We start from the raw sequence: 27,405 nt of genomic DNA, 5'->3' as shown, positions 1-27,405 counted from the left end.
TAGAGTCTTGCAGAATGGTATGGAGACATCTGTACTTTTCTTAGAGAGGCTATAGGGCATTTAAGAAATATTTCCCTTCTTTTATATCATAAATCGGGCTATAGAGATGTTCTCTAAGAAACCTATACAGATTCTTGTCGTGCTCTATTCATGTCAACTCTGCCTTAATTTTGAGGTAACAAAAATAGTCAAGCTTAAATTTCTATTGATAGAATTTCCTCAGACAGTCCCCACAGACGGTTATGAGATTGCATGCGATCATAAAAGGATCCCATCAGTGCCTTTATGTTCTAAAGTTTTAAAGATTTTATTCATGTTGATGAAAATTTTGCACTAAGACAAAGTGTGATGTGCCCTTATATCGCTTCTCAAAATCCTATGGCAGCATATGATCTAGAGTTGAACAGCATAAACCCAGAAGTTTAGCAGTAGTAAAGTGGGGGTAGTATTTATCTAAATTTAGTAGATTATGTACCCAGGGATCCAGAAAGTTGTTTTATAGTTTGTTTAATAGCATTTTGAGAGAGATTTATCAGTTAAGGAAGACTTAGAGTATGTGAATGCTTTAGTCAGGATAGGGATGAGGCAGCGACCAAAAAGATGGAGAAGTTTGTTAAGGATGAGTATGTTAATAAAATTTTGTGTGGATTGGTATTTCATGATTCCATTTTAGTAGTATTAAGTATTGTATAGCTTATAAAAAAAATTGTGGATATCCTTATTAAGTTTTAGAATCTAGGTTTGAATCTTGGAGGATTGAGCTAATAGAAAGAAGAATTTGAAGATTCTAAGTTAGTACGTGTTTGAGTTACTATATGATGAAAATTGGGGCTATAGAAAGTTTAGAGTTCTATCTCATAAGGAAGTACTAGCAGTGAGTTTTACACTTTAAGATATAGACTTTTAGGGTGAGTTTGTTATTTACATGTATTGTGATATCTTGAGCTCTATAGTAAAGATGTTGCAGTTTAGTTTAGAGTTTATTAAAGGGGTTTATAGACTTAGAATGATGTCTTAAATCTAAGGGGAGATGATAGAACAAGGAACCAAGTCAGATTTTTAGATTCTAGTAGTGATGCTAGAGAGTTCTAGAATAATAGTAGGGGAAGAATATACCCTACCCATTCTTTTCTCAGTATAATTTCTTTTGTACTTCAGTCATCACGACATCTATTCATTCCTTACAAGTCAGCGCTATGATCATAGCTCATATTCACGAAGTTTTCATAAAATCATGTATGTTCCCAGTTTCTAGTTTAAGGAGTGCCAATTCACTCAGAAGCATGATTGCTATTCCATGAATTTATGAACTCCAAACTCAAGTCATGTAGATCATGAATCAAGTACTCATGTTTTATAGTATGCTCATTTCCCAAACTCAAGTATGCTCATGTATGTCCTCAGTTTAGATCTCTTTAATGAATCCATGCCTTTGATACTGTATTCCTCAGGCCTCAGTTATGTGTCAAAGTTATGTGTAGTATTTTTTTCATGCTTTAAGACCTTATGTTCTAACCTTTTAGTGACCTATCCTTATGAAATAATAGTGGTGATGAACAATTATTTAGATGGGAGGCGTTACATTGTTTAAGGCATATTCATTCTATCCTAGCTTATATTTTATAGGCCTATAGTCCATGTTATAGAGTTGTAGCCGTGTTGTGATTCCTTATTAAGATATCTTATTCAGATCATGCCCAACATTCTTTGCTCCCTAATGTTATTAGAACTTCTTAGAAAAAATAATGAAGAAATACTCCAATTGAGTATAATTTTTCAGTATGAGTCAGTCTATTTAGCCTGCAATTCAATTTAACAATCAGATAGATAAGCACCTATAGTTTTCCATCTTTCCATCTAGTCTTACTATCCAAATTTCATGAATATGGCTATTCCATGAGGTAATTTATTCACATCCATGCAAATTATGAATTCAGTTCACTCCATGCTCATGTCTTTGATTTAGATATGTAGTCATGATTCAGTTCATAAGTGTTCAGTGCATGATCTTAGTTTTTCAAGTATTTCATCTCAGACATTATAATATCCCTTGTATGACCTTAGTCCATTATCTCATGATTCGTGTATGCATAATGTACTTGGTGATGCCATGAAGCCCTTTTCTTTTGATTCCTATACGTGTTTGGTTGAAGGAGAGTTCCTAATGTGAAGTACCATACTACATACCATACTTCTAAAGCTTCAACAAGTTTTTATCAATTATTTAAGGATGAATGATTCCAAGGGGGAGATAATGTAACACCCAGCATTTTCTGGCTAGAATTCGAATCGTCATTCTTATGTGTATTAACTCAAAACCAATGATTTCCATATTAATATAAGTGTCATGATCATTATCCTAGAGTGAAGAGTGCTTTTGAGGTTAATAATGTTCATAGAAAACACTTAGAGCAAAGTTGAATGAAGAGCTTTTGATTCGATCAAATTTTTGGTATTCGATCCTACAAGGATCAACTTTGAACATTTATAACTAATGGAATATATAGAAGTTTAGAACTCAAGACCCACCAACATATAGATAATTGATTCCTCTTTCTAACGCATCCAATTTTACCTTAATTCGATACCTGAGCAAAAAGTAATGAACATTTTCATAAGGAACCAATAAGGGTTTGTGATTTGAACGTGGAACAAACCTTATGCTCTATGATAAGTAGAGTGGCACAGACCTTGTTTAGAAACACTAAAACCGGTGTTTCTCTTTAGTTTTCAAGGTTCAACAAGTAATTATGCCCTAAATCATCCAATACTTGATATTAACGTGAATTGATCATTCCATAACCCCAAAACTTATAAAATACACAATCCCTCTTCTTCCAAATCCTCAGGAATACCAAATAAGGGTCCTTCTTCTAGAATTCAACATTCAATGACCCAAATTCTTGCTTTCTTTCAAGAATTTAAGAAAATTCAGGTATGTGGGACATCCATCAATGGGTTCCTTCCACCCATTGGGTCCCAAGAATCGCTTATTTTACAAGTATAAACTCATTTCTCTCTTTTTGTGAAATCTCAATGTCAAATACGAATTTACTCAATTTTATCTTAATGGTTTTGAATACAAATCATCATATGTTTCCTCATGTGAATTATGTTCTTACATGGTTTATATTCTCAGTCACCCATATCATGTTCAGTTGATACCATGTTGTTATCATTTTATGGTATATTCTCAGTCACCCATATCATGTTCAGTTGATACCATGTTGTTATCATTTTATGGATTGTCCATCTCATAATTTATCCACCATTATTTATGATTAGTTGTATTAACTTATACTGGCAGTTTATGAATACCCGATACATAGATAATCATGCATGTTTCATATTTTCAAGTTACAAGTCATTGAGACCATGTTTGTTTCATAATATTTAGATTGTAATGCATAGTTATTATCAGCATACCCTATTTGAGCAAATCAGTTATCAATGTACGTACTAGTTTATGCTTTCATGTCAGTTCAGTTGGGAGTAGAACTTAGCACCGAGCAAATTTAAGGATGAAGACTTTTCTGACAATCAAGGGTGAGAACTTTAGTAGAAATCCCTGAGTTCCAGAACTACGTAGTAGCATAGGTATGAGAGGTCTTCCTCCTAGTAGAGGGTTGATACTCTTTTAAGGAAAACTGTCAGTTGAAGGTGATACCCTAGTTCTTCGGTACACCAGTTTAGTGGATACACACCATCTGTGTCAGTACTCATGGAAAGGTATTGACACCCTTCCAACTGGGGTTACAGGTTGGACCTCAATTAGCTCAGATTGGGTCATGCTGGTTAAATGTTAGCTCCCATAATCTCAGTTCAGTATTCAGACCATATTAGCTCAGGTTTACATGACCAAGTGTTTAATTAATTAATTATTCAGTTATTCAGTTTTACAGGTTATTTCAATACATGTTTATGCTTGGTCTTGCATTCATTTTACATGTTCATGCATTCATGCTCAGTATTCATACATGATCCTTAGTACGGTTTTGCAACCTATTCAGCTTTAACTTGAGATTACATATAGTATTCATATTTCTACCGTTTTCTAGCTTATAGTAATGTTTTCAACTCATAATTTAGAAATTTCACTGTCTTACAGTTTTTACGAACAACCATGATTTAAATACAAGTTTCAGTATATAACTTATGTCTTTAGTTTTCAAGCATACACTAAGTATTTCAGTGATTTAGTGCATGTATCAAATACTTAGTACATTCCAAAGTACTGGCCAAATATATGCATTTGTGACTACATTCCTTTATAATGTAGGTACCAGATGTAGCCCACACACCAGGGTCATAGTTCTCTGCATTCAGCAAGTATGTAATGAGTTCTCTTATTTCGGGGACTCAAGTTAGTTGCAGCTCCTATATTTTATTTCCATTATTCTTGTATTGATTAGGGATAGTTGGGGGTCATATCCCGACTACCTATAGTCAGTATAGTTGAGGCTTCATATATAGTCAGTCGGAGTCAAAATATGTAATTTAAGTTCCTTTTTTAGATTTATTATGTTGTAAACTTTTATAGTATCATGTTTATTCAGATTTTTCACATGATTATGCTTCCGCTCAGTTATTTAGCATCCATATATATATATTAAATCAGTTGCTCAAGTATCATGCCAGTACATGGATTAGCTTGGGATCACTTGTGGTTCTAAACACCATGTTATGACTACAAGGTAATCTCGAGTTGTGACACTCTCGCTGCATGGAACTCCAAAAGAGTAATGTAAATTGAGTACCTCTTTATGTAATAATAGAAATAGGCACACCATATAACCAAACCATCTCTCAAGTGTAGATCTTAGCCAATCTATTTCGTTGTAGTTCACCTTCACTGGAATGGAATGAGTTGATTTGGTCAATCTCTTCACAATGACCCAAATGGAGTCAAACTTTCCCAATGTCTTGAGGCAAACCAACCACAAAATCCATAGTAATACACTCCCACTTTCACTTAGGTATAGGAATCTTTAAGTTAATCCATCTGGTTTATGGTGCTCATGCTTCACTTGCTGATTATTCAAACACTTAGCCACAAACTCAGTGTTATCTCTCTTTATTCAACACCATCAATAACTCTTTTTTAGGTCATGATACATCCTTACCGAACCCGGATACATAAAATACCTCAAACTGTGAGCCTCTTCCATGATCAATCTAGTTAAGTTACCTACTTTAGGAACACAAATCCAACCTATGACCCTCAAAACACCTTTCAAATCAAGAATCATTTCCTTAGCTTTACCACTCAACACTTTATCCAGAATGATGCATAACTTCACATCCTCAAACTATCTACCCTTAATCTGCTCCAACAATAAGGATTGTGCCTCAACACAAGTAAAACCTCTACCCATCTTACAAATATTAATTCATATAAAACTTTTAACCAATCGTTGAACATCCATGGCCAGAGGTCTCTTTTCCTCCTCCAGTAAAGAAACTCTACCATGATCATGACTTTTCTACTTAAGGCATTCGCCACTTTATTGACTTTTCCAGGATAATAAAAAAAAGACATGACATAGTCCTTCAACAACTCTAACCACCTACATTGTCTCAAATTTTGATCCTTCTGGTTAAAGATGCACTGAAGACTTAGATGATTGATGAACATCTTATAATGAACCACATACAAGTAACATCACCAAAACATCAAAACAAACACCACCGCTACTAACTCTAAATCATGAGTGATGTAGTTTTTCTAATGAGTCCTTAATAGACTTAAAGCATAAGTTATAACCTTCCCTTTTCAAATCAAAACACCGCTAAGGACAACTCATGAAGCATCACAATATACAGTAAAGATCTCACCTTCCATAGTTAAGTTTAGAATAGGTATTAAGTCAATAAAGTTTTAGTCTTTAAAAGCTCACCTCAAACTCATCAACCCACTATAAATAAATATTTTTCTATGTCTACCTGTTCAAAGGAGCTACAGTAGTAGAAAAACACCACACGAGCCATTTGTAGTAACGTAACGACCTAAGACCACTCCCTGGACGTCATAAGTGCTTAGGACTATGAGTAGTCCCAAAGCTAATACATGGTACTACTTTACATTAAATCATAGAGAACTTACTTAAAACATGAGAGGAATCTTTAACTTAATAGTGTGAATTTATTTAAATAAACAATCCCAATAACACAATGCGAATTAAACATCAATTAAAAGATATGAATATCTAAAAATAACTACCAAGTATAGACAAGCCTCTAAACATACTGGAGAGATATTGGGACAGACCCCAGCTGACTAGAGAAGAAAATATAAAGTCCAAAAATAACCATAACTGAACTACTAGAAGTAAACATAATCCAGGTCATCGGAACATGAGGACTCATTAATTGATGAGAGGTAGGAAGTGGTTATCGTGGCAAGTCATATTTTTAGAGCAAACACTAGAACCTACATCATAATAGGATGTAGAGAACAAAGAGTATATGGTCAGTACTTCTGGAATGTACTGAGTATATGCAAGAGCATGCAATGAGTAGAATTGATATGTTTTATAAGCTTACAACATGCATTCTAAGTGTATACAAACTCACCATATTCATGAATAAACTGAAAGGTAAAATGTCATAAAGCATAAGTAGTAAGCAAAATTTGGTAAAGTCGGTGAGTCACTACACTTAGTTTCTAAATTTAATATTTTTGTGGGAGATTCGTACGACCAACATGCCCCATTTGAGCAACATAGAGCCCAACTTGTAACCTTTGTTGGGAGGGTATTCAATATCTTTCTAGGATAAAGAACTATAATTGACGTGAATTAACTCCTAAGAATTAAGACATTCTCAAATAATGAGGACTTCCTCTGAAGGAGATACTCTCAACTAAAGAGGGCCCATTTAATCTATGGTGGCACGTAGTTTGAGAATTTGAGTGCTCTAAACTCGCATTCCCTTGGTGCTAAATAATAATCCCATAACCATACTGGTGCTCATAATATAAAAAATCTACCATAAAGTGAGCATATAGGTTTATAAGTCTGAAAACCAATCATGCTTCTGGTTTAATTCATATTCATAAGCAAATATGAAAATTTTATGTTAAACTTGAAATCAATAGTCGAATTTCTTGTAAACTGAGTGAATCATTCTAAAATAGTACACATCTACCAACTCGTGATATTTTATATCAAAAAGGGTAAAATTCAATTCATAAGATCAACCATACAAGTAAAATATGAGTAAACCATGAATTTTTGTACTAAAGGCAACAAAATTTATAAGGGAACATCATAGTTTCAAAATTATATAAAGTGGGTATAAACCATATTCAGAAAATCCATAAAATCATTTATTAAAATGAAATTTTTGGTCACAAGGATGAAATAAAACCCTTGTTAAAACCCCACATACCTGAACTTCTCGATTTCTTGAAGGAAACTTTGAGTTTAGAGCCCTTGAGCTAGAAATTTAGGAGAAATCCTAATTATGTTTCTCTTGAGAGTGGAAGGAGAAAGAGCAATGAAAACTTTCTAAATACTGAGTAAAAAATAATTATTGAGTGATTTAAGTCGTGGGGAAGAGTTTGAGGTAAGGAAAGGACCAAACTATCCCTAAAGAAACTAAAATAATTTGCAGAAATTTTTTGTCTGGTGACTTGGTTAACGGCCTATCAACTCGTTGACGGCTTGTCAACTCTGGTGGCTATTTTTAATATTTATTGGTTAAGGTTGATGACTTTAGTTGATGGTTCGTCAACTCAGGTCATCAATATCTGGCAGACAGACATCCTCAGGTAAAATGAGCATAACTTTCTATTCCGATATTGGATTAAGGTGAAATCAGATGCATTGGAAAGAAAACTCAAAGATATTTCATTTGGTGGGTCTTTTTCTACCAAAAGCTTCATATTGCAGTGGTTATGATCATTTGAATTTGACTTAAAAAAAATCTCACATAGAGCTTAGTCGAAAGGGGAGTTTTCAATTTAAGTACATGTTAGGGACATTTCATGACCCTAAAACACATAGTAACCCACTAAGAACATGCAAGAACTTTGGGAGTGTTGTAAGTAATTTCATCAAACCAACAAAACTCCAAATCTTTCTAGGTGAAGTAGATTTATCCCAAACTCAAATGTCCTCAACGTTGGTTGGATTGACCATAATACCACCCTTAGTCACCAAATGTCCCAAGAATGACATAGAACTTAACCAAAACTCACACATTGAGAATTTAGTGTACAAGTTCTCATCCCTCAATAAATAGATCATAATCTTCAAATGTTTTACATGAACAGCCTCACTTTTGGAATACATCTAGATGTCATCAATGAACATAATCATAAAAAAATCAAGATAAGGTTAAAACACTCTATTCATCAACTTCATAATGGTTGTCAGGGTGTTAGTCAACCCAAAGGACATAATCATAAATTCATAATGACCATATAGAGTCCTCAAAGTTGTAATAGGAATGTTCATAGCCCTAACCACAACTAATAGTACCCCAACTTTAAGTCAATCTTCAAAAAATACTAAAGCATACTTAAGCTAATCTAACAAGTCATCTATGCGTGGAAGATGATACTTATTCTTGATCGCCACCTTGTTCAATTATAAGTAATCAATACATATATGTATAGACCCATCATTTTTCTTCAAAAACAATACATCACTCCAAGGTGAAATGTTGGGATCTAATAAATCTATTACTCAACAAATCTTGTAGTTGGTCTTTTAACTATTTCAACTCTACCGGAGCCATCATATAAGGAGGAAAAGATATGGTCTTAGTGTCTATCTCTAAACTAATGCCAAAATTAGTATATATGTCTTGAAGAATGCCTAGAAGATCTGTAGGAAACATATGCATAAACTTCTGAACCACCTCACTAACTCCAAAGAATGCATGTTAACACTAGTATCAAGAACATAATCCAAATAAGAAAGACATCCCTTCTCAACTAACCATTAAGCCTCGAGAAAGAAAATCACCCACTTAGAATACCAACCCTGTATAACCCTTTCACTTTATCCTCAGGGCACCAAACATGGCCAAAGTAAATGTCTTGGCATGACAATCCAAGATGACAAGACATTGAGAAATTCAATCCATACCTAAAATCACAACAAAACCTACCATATCCAGACTAATTAAGTCTACCCAAGTGTTATACTCCAAAAGAGTCACAACACAGGATCGGTACACCTGTTACACCACTAAAGAATTATATACTGAGTATCAACATAAATAGTGATATAAGAAGACTCATACATTATATCAAGACTCGATACAAAATAAGCATACAAATAGAAGAATATAGAATCAGGATTAAATAAAACATAACCTAAATTATGGCAAATTGATACGATACTTGTGACAACTACATATAAATACTCCACTTTTATTTTACCCAGAAAAGCATAACACTGAGATCCTACATGCATGACCATTTTCCCCCAGATTCCCAAACTCCTCACAAAGCATGATCCTAAACTCATTAGCCTCCTAAAATATACTCTGAAAAGGAGCTCCAAACTAGGTTATAGAAAACACTACCTCTCGGATCCTAAATGTCAGACCTCTTAGGAACATGTGAATTTTCTCAATCTCATCAGGTAGTATCACTACATCTTGATGGGACAATACATAAAACTAAGTTTCATAGTTTGTCACGGATATCCTTCCTAAGTCATGTGCTCAAACTGATGTCGACACTCAGGTAGCAATCTATTCCAGAATTCTTCTTATTACCTCTTATAGGAAAAAGATACCATAAAGAAATGAATTGTATAATACAAAATAATATAAAACCTTATTTTTTAAAAGAAAAAATAAAAGATATGAATCCTCTATTCCAATTGTCCTTATCTATTAGAAGTTCGGTTCGGCGTCACAAAATTTTTTGTTTTCATACCATAGAGTTCTTAACAATATTTATGTTATGAAAAAGTATAAAAAGGGACTTTTTCCTCCCTAAAGATACGAGGAATGAATCAGTCAAGAAAAGTCTATGCAAATAATGTGTAAGTTATCAGAGGAGATCTCATAGGTTGGGAGTCAATATAAGAGAGCCACCACTACTTGGTGGGATCATGCATCTACAAAGAACGTAATTAATCCCTAGGGATTCCACTAAACTCGTGCCCCCAATAATCTTCTGGCAATTTACTAGCAGCTCATATGCATCCTCTATTTATCCACCCTAAAACTAAGGTGGATCCATCTTCTTAAACCTCTCAAACTTTTTTTTCTTCTCATCTAACAGGACTGCCCTAAACACCCTTAGCTTCTACTCCTATCAAGGTCATGCCATTATATCTTAGTTCTAGAATTGTTGGTTGACCTACTAGGCCCTTCAATGCTAGGAAGGGATACCAATTTGGGGTTTGAGACCCTACTCTAGTTTATGAACCCTGTGGAGTATCTATAAGCCTCCACCCTAATCCAAACTCTCTAAAACATCAAACACTCTAACCAAAGTATCCTTGATCATTAGAGTAGCACCAAAATATAGTGGAGCCTAAATTGGACCCACCTCCTCTACATGGACATAATAATCCTTAATCTCATATGCAATCTCAAGGGACTCCACCCTATCTAGAACATGAGTGTTTTTTTAAGCTCTACCTTTGCCTCGATCTTAGACTCAACCCCTACTATCTTCTCATGTCCTGGCATAATTAGAGGCATGGGTGCCGAAATAGGCTCCAGACCTCCATCCATAGATGTATAAGTCTTTACCATCTGTGAGAGAATAAGACAAAGAATCTCAATAAATAATGTAATCAGTTTCACATGATAAGAAATAAGAAAAAGATTTTTCCTAAAGTCCTGTAGCCTCTTAAAGAAAGATAACGAATGTCTCTACATCATTCTAACAAACTCTACTAGACTCAACTTTTACTTGTGATACTAATGAATTTGGATTAGATACTGATTTGTCACAGCTCAAAAATCAATTGTGATGGCACCTATCTTACCCACCATGATAGGTAAGTTAAACCCCACACATAGACCATAATTGAAAAGATAATAAGTGGAAGAAATAAGGACGATAAAAAATCTCAAATGGTATACGTAAAACATATAATAAAGATATATAATGGGCAATAACATCTCCAAAACCTGATAGTCACAAGCCAAGCCTCTAAAGAAGAAAAATACAATTGAAATGTGAAATATCTTTAATACAAAAAATGACAAAAAGAAAGATAGAAAATCTGGAAAAAATCTATAACATAAAGAAAGATAGAAAAATCCGAAGAAAGCCATGATCCACTCTAGCTACCTTCAAATCTCAAATTAGCAAAATCCTCAAAGAAAAGGGGTTGAATCAATGCTTGACCGGCTCAACACCTACCCATAAAAGTGTAGAAGAAATAAGGTGAGTATATAAACCACGTGTACTCAGAAGCATCATTGCATGACCCTAATTTAAAGTGATGGTAAGAATTACCCAACTCTTAATCATACAATATAATCTATATGCACCTACAAATAGGAAGGTCACAGTTAGGCTAGTAGATAATATTTCAACAAAAAGAATACTATTCACCTATGCATCACTAATATATCTAAACAATATTAATAGAGCAACTCATTTAAACCAATAATCATATCAAATACTGCTCATGTACCGTACAAAGGTATAATGAATGGAATGCATATGGTATGCATACACCCGCTACTTTGTATAGCTAGCTGGGACCTGTAGAGGACTCACAAGGTTCATGTACTGGGTAGGTATGTCACTTTGTTCTCAATAATATTATGCAGGTATATATATATATATATATATATATATATATATAAAATATTTGATGTGCCAGCATGCAACTCCAATCTCAATGGTATGTATTGAATGATTGTTGTCCTACCACTCTGATCTCCAAATAACAAGTAAAATATCAAGCAAAATAATTCATAATTCAACTTAACTTCTAGTTCATGTTCATATTTGTCAAATTTCAATAGACAGTATAGACTTACTCAGTAGCAAAATCTCAATTCATCCCTGTTTATCATAATAATCTGACTCACGTTCTTAAGAGGAGTAAAATCATCAATCAACATGCTCAATAATTCTATTTTAGATACAATATATAGCAACTATGCTGGAAAATGGGAAAAATAGTTCAATAAGTCAACTGATTACTTTTAGTCCTTCACATAACACTGGTACTGACATAATTGCTCATCATCTTATTTATACGGGACCTTCAAATCTCCATTACCTCCCATATACATAACTAGCATCTGAAACTTTAAAAAAGAGGCAAAGAAACCTCAATTTGCCTTAAAAGATGACCCGCAAAGTCAAACTAAAGTCTTTTGTTTTCAAATTTCCTCAAACAAGCCCTATCTAGTAAATATGGATTTTACATAACCATATAAAATCATAGACATTCATATTGCTATATTAAAAATACAGGTCTAAAAAGTCAACCCTAAGCCTACAATATAAAATTAAAATTTTATTTAAAAATTACGTTAGTTGTAATTTAAGGAGTTCAAATATGAAATTTTATTAAAATCATAATTGAAATCGACCTTGAAATCATTAAAATATCATCTCTTAACTTTACCAAGAAAATTCAAAATTTTCAAGTTGAAAAACCAAGATTTGAAGATAAAATCATGAAATAATCATTGAAAATGATAAAATATTAGTTTAGAAATATACCCAATCATGAAATCTTGAAAATCTCCTTTAAAATCTCTCGAAATCATGCTCCAAAGCATCAAACAGGGAAGTTATGAGTTTTTGTTTTGTAAAAGGCAATTAAAAATCACTAACAGTGTTTATTCTTCACGAACGTGAGTCCTCAATAGCATTTGTAAAGTTGTCCGATTATATTCATCGTGATTGCGGTGGACAGGTCACATTCATATAGACCAAAGATAATTTGAACCTGAACCTAACATCACTCTTTTTTGCGATTGTGACCACCCCGATGTGTTAATTTCTTGCTAGAGAACTTTCTCCTCTATGATTGTGAAGAAAGAATCGCGTACACGAAAAAGAGGTCCTACGCAGTACATGATATCAACCATCTATTGAATGCTCAAGTCCAATAATTCTCTGATGGATCTTCAGCACGCATTCAATCCCGTGATACAATCCAACTACACCAGTAGACCGAAATTGACATTTAAGAATCAATAGAATCATCGAACTCACCAACGGGAGTCATTATAAATAGATATTGATCGAAGTCAACTTTAAGCCAAAAAATTCAAATTTTCAATCAACTACTCAAAATCCATCCAAAAGGCTCGTGACCTAAACCAACAAAGCTACAAAAATGATATTTCAAAGCTAATGGAACTGACAATATTTCCCATATGATGTCTAAAGCTCTAAATGTTGATCAAAGTCAACCTTAACAAGTTCAAAGATTTCTAATGAATAATTCATATAAAACATAATTAATTACTTCGAGAATCATGTCCCCTGCTCTCACATATCATAAATACTAAGATACAACTACAGAGAAGGTTAAAATGATCGAAACACATGAAAATCCAAAATTTACTATTTAGATGATTACATTTCAATTATGTTTTTCATGAGTTGACTGTTGGACAAATGCATATATTCAATATAATTAGACACTTCACTAATCATTGTTCCGATGTTCATTAGCCACCATTATCATAAGCGTGGCTATTGTTTTCTCTTTATTGTAATTTAATCTTTTTCCTTAAATTTTGCTCTAAAGTTTTTCTTCTATCACTTTATTCGTACACGGTAAAAAATATAATATTAATACAAAATAAATGTAATCAATACTCTAAAGACAATTAAACTTATTATAATATGAGGTAAATAATTAATGACTAAATATGTACGTGTGGTACATCTCTATGGCCTCCATTTGATTTACTATTCTTTTATCTTTTCTTTTTTGACTTTTTCCTCTTTATTTATCTATTTATTTTTTTAAAATAGCCCAAAAATATTTAAATTCGATTAATCAACTTTTTACCTCCCATTTTAGTTATCCTCTTAATTATATGTATTCATGTATGATCTTTTGATATCCTTTCTATCACTTTATAATATGCACAAGATTTACTTATTTCTCACAATGTTATACAAAAAGAATATTCATCAGATTGTGCATGTCAAGAACTTCACTACCAAGCTTTATGTTGAGGCCATTCCATTTTCTCATGGAAGTCATTCAGGTGTTTCTTCTATTCTATCAAATATAACTCTTGTACATTTAATAATATTAAAATAATATTTTTTTCCTTTAAAAAGATGATTTTTTTTCATTCTCAGATTATGTACATGAAGACGGAGAAGCAAAAGGAAGATTGTTGATCTTAATTTTACGTAGTCACTATATTTGACTTTTTACTTTACATAATCCCATTTTTCTATATTCTATTTTGATTGAATTTATTTTTATGAATTATTTTTTCATTATATTTAGATGAATCGTTTAGATCTTTACGGTTAAAGGTATGTAAATATTTTGATTGAAAGCTTAATTTTGAATTTCGGCAATTAATTTTTTTCTTAATAGTTGCTGAATTTTAGCCATTTGTACTATGTAATTTACATCAAAAAACTTCATTCAAGCAATGACATCTCTCTCAAGGTCAGAAGTATTTCTTTTAAGGTGAATACTCTCTAAATGCATGAACTTTTTTTCCTACTTATTTGTTTATTGTCTTTAATAAAGCATATTTTTTTTTGTGGATTAGACATGTTTAGGAATGTGATTAGATCAATTTAAAATTGACAAAGTATAGTTCTAAAGGTATTTCTACTATATAGAAAGGAGTGTTGAGGACAATCAAGGGCAAATTTGTAATTATACTCATTGTCAAGAACAAAAGGTCTTTAATTTAAAAATATCACTTTCTTCACTCTTTTTTTTAAAGCTTATTGATATAAAATAAAAATACCTTACAAACATGCTATTGTATACCGCTATACATCTTAACGCATACATTATAACACATTATATTTTTACTTAGGTTATTATGTTCTATGATCTTCTCTATTAGTTAAATTTCTTATTTGTCTCTTGAAATATCAAGACATTAGTTTTTCCCCAAATTGATCCCAACTATTCCAAGAATATAAATATTCTTAATTTTTCATTTAAATAAATTCCTACTTTAAACATAGATATTATGGAAAGATGAGTTCAAGGACGACCAAGGGTAAAATCATCTTTTCAACATTCATTAAACTCACTTCAAAAATATCTTCTCTTTTCCAAAATATTTTTAGAAACATCCACCAATTTTCAAAATAAAAAAAAACTTTAACATTCTTTTAGTGCCACAATCATTGCTATATACAAGAGAGAATTTGACATTTTGGTAGTCGTCACATCATTTTTTGGTCAATTTTATCTGTAATTTAAATTTTAATTATTCTACAAATTTTTATCCACTCTGATAAATTTGGACAATTATTTGAACTTATTAAATGATACAAAAGTGATGAGTCATGAAAATTGATAGTGACACCATAAAAACTATTTATACAATCAAATTCAAAGTTGATCCAAGGGTTTATTGTCTTTCTATTTTGTAGAAATGTTTATTAATTTTACTTCAAAATTTTATTTTCCAAACAAATTTATCATTAATAAGTAATTAATGTATCTTGACATTCTCTTTCTAACTTAGTACATGCTTAATTATTAAATAAAAAATTATTTTTTATATATATCTAAAAATATTTAAAAAATTAATTTATTTTTAAAAATAGAATTTAACTGTTCAAATATTAATGATACTAAATAATGAAAAATGATAGTAATTCTTTTTCACATTTTTTGATGATGAATTTTTTAACAAAAACGGGATTATCAACATTTTATAGAATTTAGGACAAAATAAGTAACATGAAATATTAAAGCTTCATACATGTTTAAGAAATATCAACATAAATTTCTTAACATGTATTTTTAGGAGAAAGATACTACTAAAGTTAATAAAAATAATAGTAACTTTCAATTTATTTTGTATGGTTTAATATGAAGGAAAATAATTAAGCTAAATAATATGAAAGGGTATTATGCAAACAATCTATTTATTCTTAAGAAGAATGCAACGTATATTCTGCTTAGTACCATAAACCAAACAACCATTAAAAAATAATAAGAGGATAACTAATCCGAGGATAACTAATCCAAGTATAACTAATCCCAACATAACTAATTTCATCATAACTTGTTTTCCAACCAAACAACTCTTAAGTGTGTAAAAAAGATTTTGCCCGAATTTGTTTTCAGTTCTCTTTAGATTTTCTATTTTAATGGCTGAATTTCATTCCAGACCATTTTTAACTTGAATCAAAATTGATCAGAAACTAGCGGCGGGCCTAGGATTTAAGGATTGTGGATGCTTAAAATATTAAAAAACTAGAAAAAAAAAATAAAAAATCACCTCAGCAAGGTTCGAACCTGGGACGTCCCTTCAATGGAAAAGCTTAAGATCAACTTAAATGCCTGTACACCCAATCAACTTTTGTTTCAGTGGGTGCTTTTATATGTTTTATACCTATTTTTGTATATTTTTTTTATATAATTATACCTATTTCTCGTCGAGTTTACTGGGTGCCGGAGCACCCCAAAAATATATGTAGGTTCGCCCCTGTCGGAAACAACTCTATCTCACCTCCGAGATGGATATAGGGTCTTCGTACACTCTATACTCCCAGATCCTACTTTGTGGGACTATACTGGTAAAGATAAAAAAAAAATCTACTATAAAGAAATGTGATTAGGGGACAACCAAGGGTATTAATATAATTTTTTTTTACTATATAAAAATGTGAGTTAGGCATTAATGTAATTTCATAGCTAGGTAGTACAATCATAGTCATCTCAAATAAAGAATTTCATTGGTCATTTCTTTCTTTCTAGCTTATGTGTTCTCCACTTATGGACCGTTGTGTGGCTAATAACGATTTTTCTTATTTTAAATGTCAATTTATTCAACTATATTATGTACAAAGTACTACTTCAAATAAGTTTAAATTTATACAAAGATATTATCTCTTGCAATCATATGTATTTTCAATCAAGGATGGAGTTAAATAAGGCTATTGGGTTCATTCAAATTTCCTTCCACAAAATATTAGATTGTTTACATAGAACTAAAAGTATTTTTATTTTTATATGGTAGATGTTGAATATTTTTTATTGCTTCATATGTTTACTTTTTTATATCTCAAAAATTTTAAGTGAAAATAGTGACTCCGCCACTACTTTCAATGCTCAAACTTTCTAAGTATTATTAGTTTTTAGCCCAATAAATACTACCATACATGAAATTCTACAAGCAAATTTATTAAAACTATGAAAAATTAATTATGTAAATAATATATTAAAAATATATAATGCAGTAATTTAGTTTTTTACTTGCAATTTAGTGGGATAAAATTTATAATTGTTAACCTATTTTAAGATATTTATTTTGTTAATTATCAAATAATTATGTCAAAAAAGATGTCGTTAAATCAAGTAAATCTTTTAATATATTGACACTTATAATTTTAATTTATTTTCTTCTATAACTTCAAATAAAGTTAAAAGTACAAAAACATTAAAAAAATGGTTGTTTAATTCAAGAGAATATTTTAGGCCCAAAATAAAAATAAGCACTAGATCATATTGTATTTTAAGGTTAAATAGGTAAATAAGTTATAATTTATAGATTTTATAAAATAAAAAGTATAAATTGTGATCACTATTATTATTTTTCTATTATATTTAATTAAAATAATTCATTAAATATATTTAAAGTTGTAATATTGGGCCCATATATATATATATATATATATATATATAGAGAGAGAGAGAGAGAGAGAGAGAGAGAGAGATGAACATTAGGACAATCAAGGTAAAATATGTAATTATACTCACTATCAAGAGTAAAGTGTAATTATATCCAAAAAAAAATCTACTACTACCAACAAATTTCTACCTTCCCACCAACAAACTAAAGGTAAGTGTAGAAACATTTATTGTACTCCATCAAATCTTCTTTTTCTTTTTCTTGGCTTAGTAGCAATTGATGATGGGATTTGCCAATCTCTTTAGCAGTATTTGACCATTTGTTATTGTTGTCGTTGTTATTATTATTATAAAGCTAAAAAAATAAAGAGTGAATTATATATATATATATATTATTTTATATAGAAGAGTGAGTTATGCGACGACCAAGGGCGTTATAGTCATTTCACAATCCAAATTAATCATCCAAAGCCTAACTCTTTTTGTGCGCCCCATTTTTCATTCAATCTTTTCTCTCTTCTTTAAAATGCACTACTTCTCACTTCTCACCTTAGTGAATTAACCCAAAATAAAGTTCTCAAAATAATTTACAATTTAATGTTTATTATACTATTTCAAATTAATATCATTTTAACAAATTTTGAATTTCAATTATTGCATTTAGTTGACAATTGTTAAATCAAAAAGATTATAAAATTTTGTTTCAAGTTGTTTATTGGTAATAAAATGTTAAATGCTCTCAAATTGTGTATGAAAAGACATCCCTCTTTAATGCACTACCTCAAAATAATTTGAAGGAAAACTTTGAAAAATATATAATCATTTCATATATGTCAGCATGAGAAATATCATTATGTAGAGTATACTACTTTATCTACGATCAAACTTACTTTGATACTTTTTCTGATTCACTAAAAATTCAATATTACATAAATTCAAAATACATGAATATGTAATTAAGAATTCTTTCAATAAACAAAGAAACGAAACGAGAAAAAAGTACGAAAGATAAATAATTTCTATTACAAATAAACTAAAAAATTTAAAACAATTGAAAATACTAAAGGAGTATATCTATACATTTTAAATTTAATAAGAAATTATGTTAAAATAATATTTGTAGGATAATTTGATCAATTTTTAAATTTTAGTAATGTACAACCTTTTTATAAATAAAATAAAATGTTAAAATCTATATAATAATACTATAAATCGAGTTAAAATTTAAAAATTACTATATTGTAAATCTTCATGTAAAGTGTCAAATTTGATAAATATTATTATAAAGTGATTGAGAATTTTGAGATATTACTAAGATCTCAAAAAAATCAAAAATAAATTAACATAATGAAAAAGAAAAATAATATATAAAAATTTATCTCTTTTTTGTCATAACACAAAAAGTATATTTATATTTCTTTCATTTTAAAAGATTTATAAGATGTTTAATTGATAATAAATTATGAAATACTATTGCATAATAAAAATGAGAACAAAACTAATTTCTACTATATAGAAGAGTTGGTTTTGGACGACCAAGGCTATTTTTGAAAATCTTACATCATCTATGGGCAAAATAGTAATTATACATGACAAAACTCACTCCTTTTTACTCACTCCATAAGGTATGTAATTTGCTTACTTTCACCATACTTCTATGGAATAAACGCAATAAATACATTACTGATTTTAGCAATCAATTTCATTCCACATGAATGACATACTCTAGAAATATATCCTTTACTAATTGATCAGAAGAGTACCCATACAATTCTCAAGAAGACTTCTAATAATTTCTTCCAATTTAAGGTATGGTTTTGTTCAAATCTTCTTTCTTTTTCCTATATTCTTCTCGAATTTACTTATTTGGTGATGTACTATGGTAAAATTTCTTTGTCTATAAAGAGAATGAAAAGATTGAATTTTTGGGTTAAAGAAAAAACTGAAATTGAAATTTTGGGTTAAGAAAAGTCGTTTCTTGATTTGATAGGTTTTGGTTTTGATATTTAACTTCCCTTTTAGGAAAATTGAAATTTTCTTTTTTCGAATTCAATCGCGCATTTTCTTATTTATTAAGATGTATGTATCTTCGAAAATTCTCTGTTTCAGTACCATAACTGCTAGATATTGAAACAAAAATAATAGTAACAAGGGAATTGCCTTAAATCTTGATGCAATCAATGTGTTTGATGAAATTTTTAGTGAAAGAAAGATGGCACCATCAAGTTTGTTAACCTATTCTCTGCAATCACGTTAGCTCTTTACATAGTATTACTAAACTTCTATTAAGGATTATATCTTTGTACTCTTTGACAGATGTTTGCATTCATATAGGGAGAAGAAGTATGAAATAGATAGGAGTTTTTGGAGCAGAAGAACAAACACTGCTGCTAATCTAGAATGAAAATAATGCAATCCATGATTGATTCAAAAAATAAAAAGAACATAGAAGAAAGACATTCAAATAAGGAATTTGTTATCAAGGTAATGCAGACCTGATTTTAGAACATTAACCAGGTATAAACTCATATCGAATATCTACTGTGGAGTTTTATTTAGCTTATATTTAGTTTACAGTCTGTAAACATATTTATGTACCCCCATCAGTATGGCACGAGGTAGTGATTATATGTTTGTAAAATAGCTTTCTTAAGGATGTTAATTCTCAAGTCATTTTTCCAATCTGATTGAAGATATAATAAATGGAATGCAAGTATTTTGATGATCACAAACATTTAGAAACAATATTCACATGTCATAGGAGTATGCGTTGCAAAATAGGAGTTGAATGGAGATAATTTTTAAATTTTTTATGCCATTTCAGGACTTGATCTAGAAAGTATTTCAAAATATAATGAAAAAAAGATAATTTCAACAAGTGTCGAATATGATATAGAACATAGAAAATCTACGAAGCTGTCAACAACTAACAGAATTTTAGAGGTGATCATATAATATAAGCTCTATAAAGAATGTCAAAAAATTGTGAACTTTTTCAATTGTTCTTTGTATTTCAATCTCTTCATTCTTTGCTGATTCTTTCTAATATTTCTGTTAAGAATAAAACTATGATACTCTAATGAGAATCATAGACTTAAATTCCTTTTATCAAAACTAACTCTAATCGTGATTTTGACTCTATCATGATACCTCTTTCGATAACAATCTTATATTTCTATTTTACTATTATATAGAAGTGTGAAAGAATGATTAAGGGTAATTTAGTGATTTTACACTAACATAGCTACTCTAACGAAACTAATCTTTGCTAATCTATTTTCTTTTTAGCATTCCAAATAAACAACAGATGCAATATCTTTTCAATTTCATACCCCGTTTTTAATTCTCTTTGTGTTCTCAAGCTATCACCATATTAGGTATGTTTTTCTTATAAATTTTGGTCAAATCTTCTTCAAACTCTCTTGAGAATTTTGAATTTGATGGTTGATTTTATAATTATTATACTTACTACACTTCTTTCTTTCTTTTTAAAGTAATTTTTGCTCATCTTTCTTCCAGATCTCTTTCAGCTTCTCAATTCATGGTTGAAATTGATGATAATGTCATATTTCAATTCTAAATTTTTAATGAGTAGATAATTTTGTTGGACAACAATAGTTCTCTACACAATTGTCCTTTGCTAATCACTACTCCCTTCTTATTTTGATGTTCCGTCTATCTCTTCAGGTGAGTTTTAAAAATTTGTTCCTCTGCTTATCAAGGTCATACTTAGGACTCTCGTGCTAAGAAATTTGTAATACCTTTCAGTTCTCTTGCATCAATTAAGAGCTAAATTTCTTTAGAATGAATACATATTTATAGAGGAATTAACATCTATAATAGATAAAATGTCGAATACATTGTCGTGTTTCTTGAACTTGGGATGCATGTTTCAGCAGTAGATGACTTCTTTTTTCTATAGTCAATCAAAAATAAGAATGTGAATGGTGATATTTTGACTACGTATCCTTCAAATCATAAATAACTAAGCAACGAAGCAATGAATAAACTAAATGTTAGCCTATTTTTGTTTACTTTGCAGATTATGTGAAACCTAATATAAGATAAACATGCATTCTTCTTAATATCAATTGCAGTGTTCAATAATAAGAGAAGATTAATCTATAATGTGAAGTTTGAAAGTGAAATTTTGGCATAAAAGCCAATAACTAGCTAAAGACTTGTGTACTATGGCTTTTCAGATTCCGAATCTAGCACAGATCTACCTCACTGCTTCTATGAGGAGCGTGAATTTATGATATGTCTCTTCAATCTTAAATGAACTACGTATTGCTGTCGGGTTACATTACTATCCTGCTTATCCGTGCAGTGAATTTTCTGAACTTCTAAATATTGGAGCTCATTGATGTCTCTATTGAACGTATTGTTACTACATACCTGAAGGAGGACAAACCACATGGTTTAGCTGGAGGCCTTTACAACTTTAGGGATCTTCTTATGAAAGACAACCCGGTTGGGATCTTCCCTTTTTTTTATTATATATATATTCTTGTGATGATCATGTATAAATTGCTTGGACTAACTAGCTATAGAATTAGTTACTAGGAACATAAGAATTGATCAAATATGATCTAAAATATCTGAAAATACAAATGGGCCTACTGCCTCATCATATTTAGCTATCACCATTGACGTGGTTATTTAATCTCATCTGGCAGTCACATATATGTTTGTTGAACTGAGACGTTTGCTATAGTTTTCCGCTGCCTGATATGCTCGGCATTTGACTCTTTTTTTCCCTCTTTATACTTTGTTCACACTTCTTTACCTTCACTCATATCCTCTCTTGATCCACTTCTCTGCAATAAAGAGCACTGCAGTGGTTTAGAATTTTTGTTTTTTTTTCAAATTTCTCCTTCTGTTTGCTCCAAACTTGTAGAGGCTCATAGAAGATATGGTGGAATGGGAACCATTCTTGTCAGCAAGGTAGATGAAAGTACCCTCGAACTACTTATCTATGACATATTGTATTGGTTATTTTATAGCTTATTAATATCTATTATTGTGATTACTATCTGTTGAAAGTCTAATTTGAGTTTCTATGTGTAGGTATCAGCTGAGACAGCAAGTGAATTTAGAGAATCGGTCAATTACCCCATCACCAGTGAACTGTTGCATACACAGAAAAATCTAAAACTTTTGTACGTCCGTATCTAACATTAACTTACTCTTGGGTTTTACTTGAATAAACTAATGCTCATGGATTCTTGCCTAAATATGACTAGAATGCAGGTGAGTGACCGCATCAACTGTGGTGTGTGTGTATTTACATCGGATATCTTCACTGTTATTCAAGGAGTATCCACTCAGAGAAAAGATAGAGGTTGGTCTATGCATCATAACTACAGGTTTCTTTGATTATGTGTCCTCATGTTTGAAGAACTAAGACTTTTGGTCCATCTCGTTGTTTGATCTCATTGTTCTAATATCATTTTCATCTTATAAGCACATTGGGATGATTTGAACACTAATATAGAATAATTGCTGAAATTGAACACTGTTGTGATTGACTTGGCCCAATATTATGTCTTCCTAATCTAATGTGGATTTCAAATTTCTTAAAACTAATACAGTGATTGGTCCCAAACAATAGTTTTATATGGATTGATGTATGAAGTATTTTCTTATCTGTTGCAGCTAACCTAAGGAATGTATCCAGCATTGAAGCTCTTCAACCAGCAAACAGGTATTCCCTGCACAACTATATAATATAAACATTTTGGTGTTACCTTCATAAAATAGTTATCTCATCTGCAATTACCCTCAATTATAATATCACTGTTGCAGCTCAACATGGTATCTAGGTTCATAGTCTGATTTTTCATTCTTCTATTTAATTGCTTAAAAAACATGGTTGCTTCTTTCTCCTTATTGTCATGTTGCACACATTCAGATTTAACATTTGTATTACAAATGTATCTCAGTATTTTGGGTAAAATGAGGTGAATCCTTATAGCTGTAGTAGTGATAATCACTTTTCAGGACAAAGGTTCTAGGTGTTGGCATAATTTTTACCTTTAGTTTCTTAGGGAAATATTTTTTAAACATTTACCGGTCAAACAGTGAGCAGTAACCTCTTCCATTCCTTTAAAGCTCAAAATAACAAGTGACCTTGTGGGGACATATGATACTTAAGTAACATCATCCCCAATGAAATGAATAACCAAAAAAAAACTAGAATCATTATCCTTCTGAAGATTTAGAAACCAAAAATTTGCTCATTATGCATTCTTCTCAACAAAACAATGCCACAAACGTTTGAATAATTAAACTGTGTGGTTGTGCACCTCTAGCTTGAATCGTGTTACCTGGGCTTATAGGTAACCTCATGAAAGAAGCTTCATCTGAAAGGATCATATGAATAAATCACCCGCTCTAGGTGATACCTTGGCAAAAGTTGGTCAAGTAGGGGGCTACAGATGGCTGTTACTAGAGCTGAATTATGGGTCTCCCAGTCACAACCTTATTAATATTGAATAAATGAGTGAGGTTTATTATTCTTAAATAGGAGTAGTAAATTTAATCTTTCTACTAAATAATACTTGGAATTGAAAAAAAGAGAGTTTAAAGGTAACAGTGCACCTGAAAAAATGGCTATCTGGTTTCTTCTTTTCCTTTCTTGGTATGAGCTTATTTAGCAGGAGTCTTCCAACGGTACAGTTGGATCAAGATATTTTGACACCTCTTGCAGGGAAGAAGCAAATATATACCTATGAAGCCATGAATTTCAGGGAACAAATTAGAACACCAGGGTAAGCCAATCACATAAGTTGCTTATCCTCCCAGACTTTCCATTTCAAATGTCAAAATTTGATTTGACGGGTGAGTTTTTTTTGTTTTTTTTTAGAATTTATTTGAAATGCTCTGGTCTCTACCTATCTTAGTATAGATCTACCTCACCACATCTTTTGGCGAGTGGGTATGGCTCAATGACTCAACCATCAGCAGTGATGTTTATATCCATCCATCTACTAAAGTTCATCCAACTGCAAAGGTAGATATATTTAGATACACCTACAACTAAAATATTCTGATTATAATATTAATATATAGAACTCATGGTTAGTTAAGTAAGATTAATGGTTCATTATTTTGCTGCAAGACTTTTATAACAACATACCCAGTATACTCTCACAAAGTGGAGCCTGGGAAAGGTAAGTGTACACAGTTCATACCACTACATTAGAGGTGAGATAGAAAGTCTGTTTCTTATTTATTGATGAAAATATGCATTTGAAACAATTAACACTGTCTATATCGTACCCATGTAGGCTCATAGCAAGTCTATATTGAGTGGTACATATTTACCACACAATAGCTCTAGGTCATCTATTGCAATGAAAATGATTCTTGGTATGTGTAACGCTCCAAATTTGGTACCCGGAACGCTACATGGTGCTCATGACCCTAAAGGATCACAAGCTAGCTCATGACTAATATCTGTAACTGAGCACTAAATAGTATACTAAAAATATGCAGAATATAAGTAGTAAGGTCGTAAGGTTAAAAAATGTAACATAACTGATAAAATAATATCTGGACAAGGAATAGATATACCCAAAACTGAAATAATCTGTCTGAACATACTATAGTCTAAAAGCCTCTAAAATATCTGAAAACTGTAGAGTTGATGGGACATGTCCCTAACTAACTCCAAACTACTGAAAAAGAAAAAAATAAAGTAATGAAATAATCAAGTAATCCTCGAATGATGAGGACTCACTGTTAGTATGCCTACTGAATATCTGAACTGCTAGGAAGATCTGGAGCTCATGCTTCTGAACATATGGTATAAAACATCATAGCGCAAATGTGTTAGTACATTGAATGTACTGGTATTTAAGTGAGGTAGGCTGAATTCAAAGGGTTTATATGCATGAACAATACTAACTGACTGTATAACATGAACGTGAGAATATATGCATGAATACGTAACTGTAACTGTGGTCGCGATAGGATTGAATACTGAGTTCTAACTACTGAGTTTACTGATAATATGGATTTACTGATATCTGAGTTTACTAGTAACTGATAACTGAAAGAATGTTTCTGACAATCCTGATTATAAATAACTGATCCAAGTGTTATACAGAGATGGATGACTGTATCTGACAGTCCTGAAATCTGTATAACTATCCGAGTTCTTTACTAAATTGGGTGACTATATCTAATAGTCCTGAATTCTGATGGAACTAGCTAAGTTTCGTACTGAGCTGAGTGACTGTGCTGATAGTCCTGATTTTTTATAGAACTGGACTGAGTTCTATTTTGAAGACTGAATCTGAAACTAAAACTGTGGGAGGTAATTATGTAACTGACATGCCCCGAATCTGAACTGGTGGGGTCCAACCTGTAACCCCAGCTGGAAGGGTGGCAGTACCATGCCACGGGTAAAGATACGCTATAAGTAAACCCTTTCTGATAGGAGCTCTTCCGTCAACCCCTCCTGTAAGGAAAACTCAAATGAGATGTATAGTCCCTAGACTCGTAGGGGTACATCTCAATCTTCACTGGCTACGTAGTTTTAGAATGCAGGGACTGCTACTAAGGATCACACCCTCTACTGGCTAGCAGTGTCTGTCCTCATCCCTGGGTTCACTCAGTGCTGAATCCTACTCTCAACTGAAGAGAAATAGAACTAATTTCCTAGTTCATACTAGGCTGGACTGATCTGTTACTGATTTTACTGATTAACTAGATTGAACTGAGTTCACTGGATTTTCATTGACTGATGGAATACTACTGGATTATGTTAACTGACAGAATGCTACTGAGTTCTGCTAGCTGATTGAGTTTACTAAGGTATGAACTGAATACTACTGAGACATGATGACTGACTGAGATCACTGCGATTTCTAAGATTACTAAGATTACTGAATGGGACTGGACTGATACAGAGTTTACTGAGTTTCCCTGAGTCACTTGACTAACTGAATTCTACTGATCATGGCTTGACTGAGAGTATCGTGAAAACATGACACTAGCTTTAGACACACAACTAAATTATCGAGTATTTAATACCCCCAGGACCCGATAGCATAAAAGTAATTCATGGCACAAGCTTGAAAGCACAACAATGGCTATATATATCCATAATTCATTGACTAAGACATTTCATCGAACACTTTACATGCACTAAGTTGTACATGAATAGGGATTTCATAATAACATGCTATGAAGGCACTATTTTCTTCACATAGGCATTTTATCAAACACATGGGGAGTATACTTTGGTTATACCATCATCAATGCATCTAATTATCATGGTTGCATAAATCAATTTGAAATTTGAAGGGTTTATCATGAATATTATGCAAATCATCACATACTAGGATCAATCATTGGAACATATAATTTAAAACATGAATCAAAACCCAACAAAAATATGAACATGAATTTCAATTCAACCAAATCATGAATATTCACAAATACACAATCTTGGGATTTTGAAATGAGATTCTTGAGCTTCATGGGTGAAAGGGGCCCATGAATCAACACTTGACATACCTGGAAATCTAAACTCTTGAAGTTCTTGGGAAGATTCTTGGAATTGGCCTTGATTTCTTGAGCTAGGGTTTTTTCCTCTTGAGAGAGAATGATTTTTGTTCTTTAGAGAAAGTGAGGAAAAGTGATA

General features: G+C 31.6%; 1 pseudogene; it reads left to right on the top strand.

Moving 5' to 3' along the window:
- LOC107874209 overlaps window positions 1–27,405 on the top strand; it is a 58,161-nt pseudogene that overhangs the window by 23,253 nt on the left and 7,503 nt on the right.

Source organism: Capsicum annuum, chromosome 6, assembly GCF_002878395.1.
Source record: "Capsicum annuum cultivar UCD-10X-F1 chromosome 6, UCD10Xv1.1, whole genome shotgun sequence".
Taxonomy (NCBI): domain Eukaryota; kingdom Viridiplantae; phylum Streptophyta; class Magnoliopsida; order Solanales; family Solanaceae; genus Capsicum; species Capsicum annuum.
Note: the sequence above shows the minus strand (reverse complement) of the source record. Positions and strands in the feature narration are given on the sequence as shown.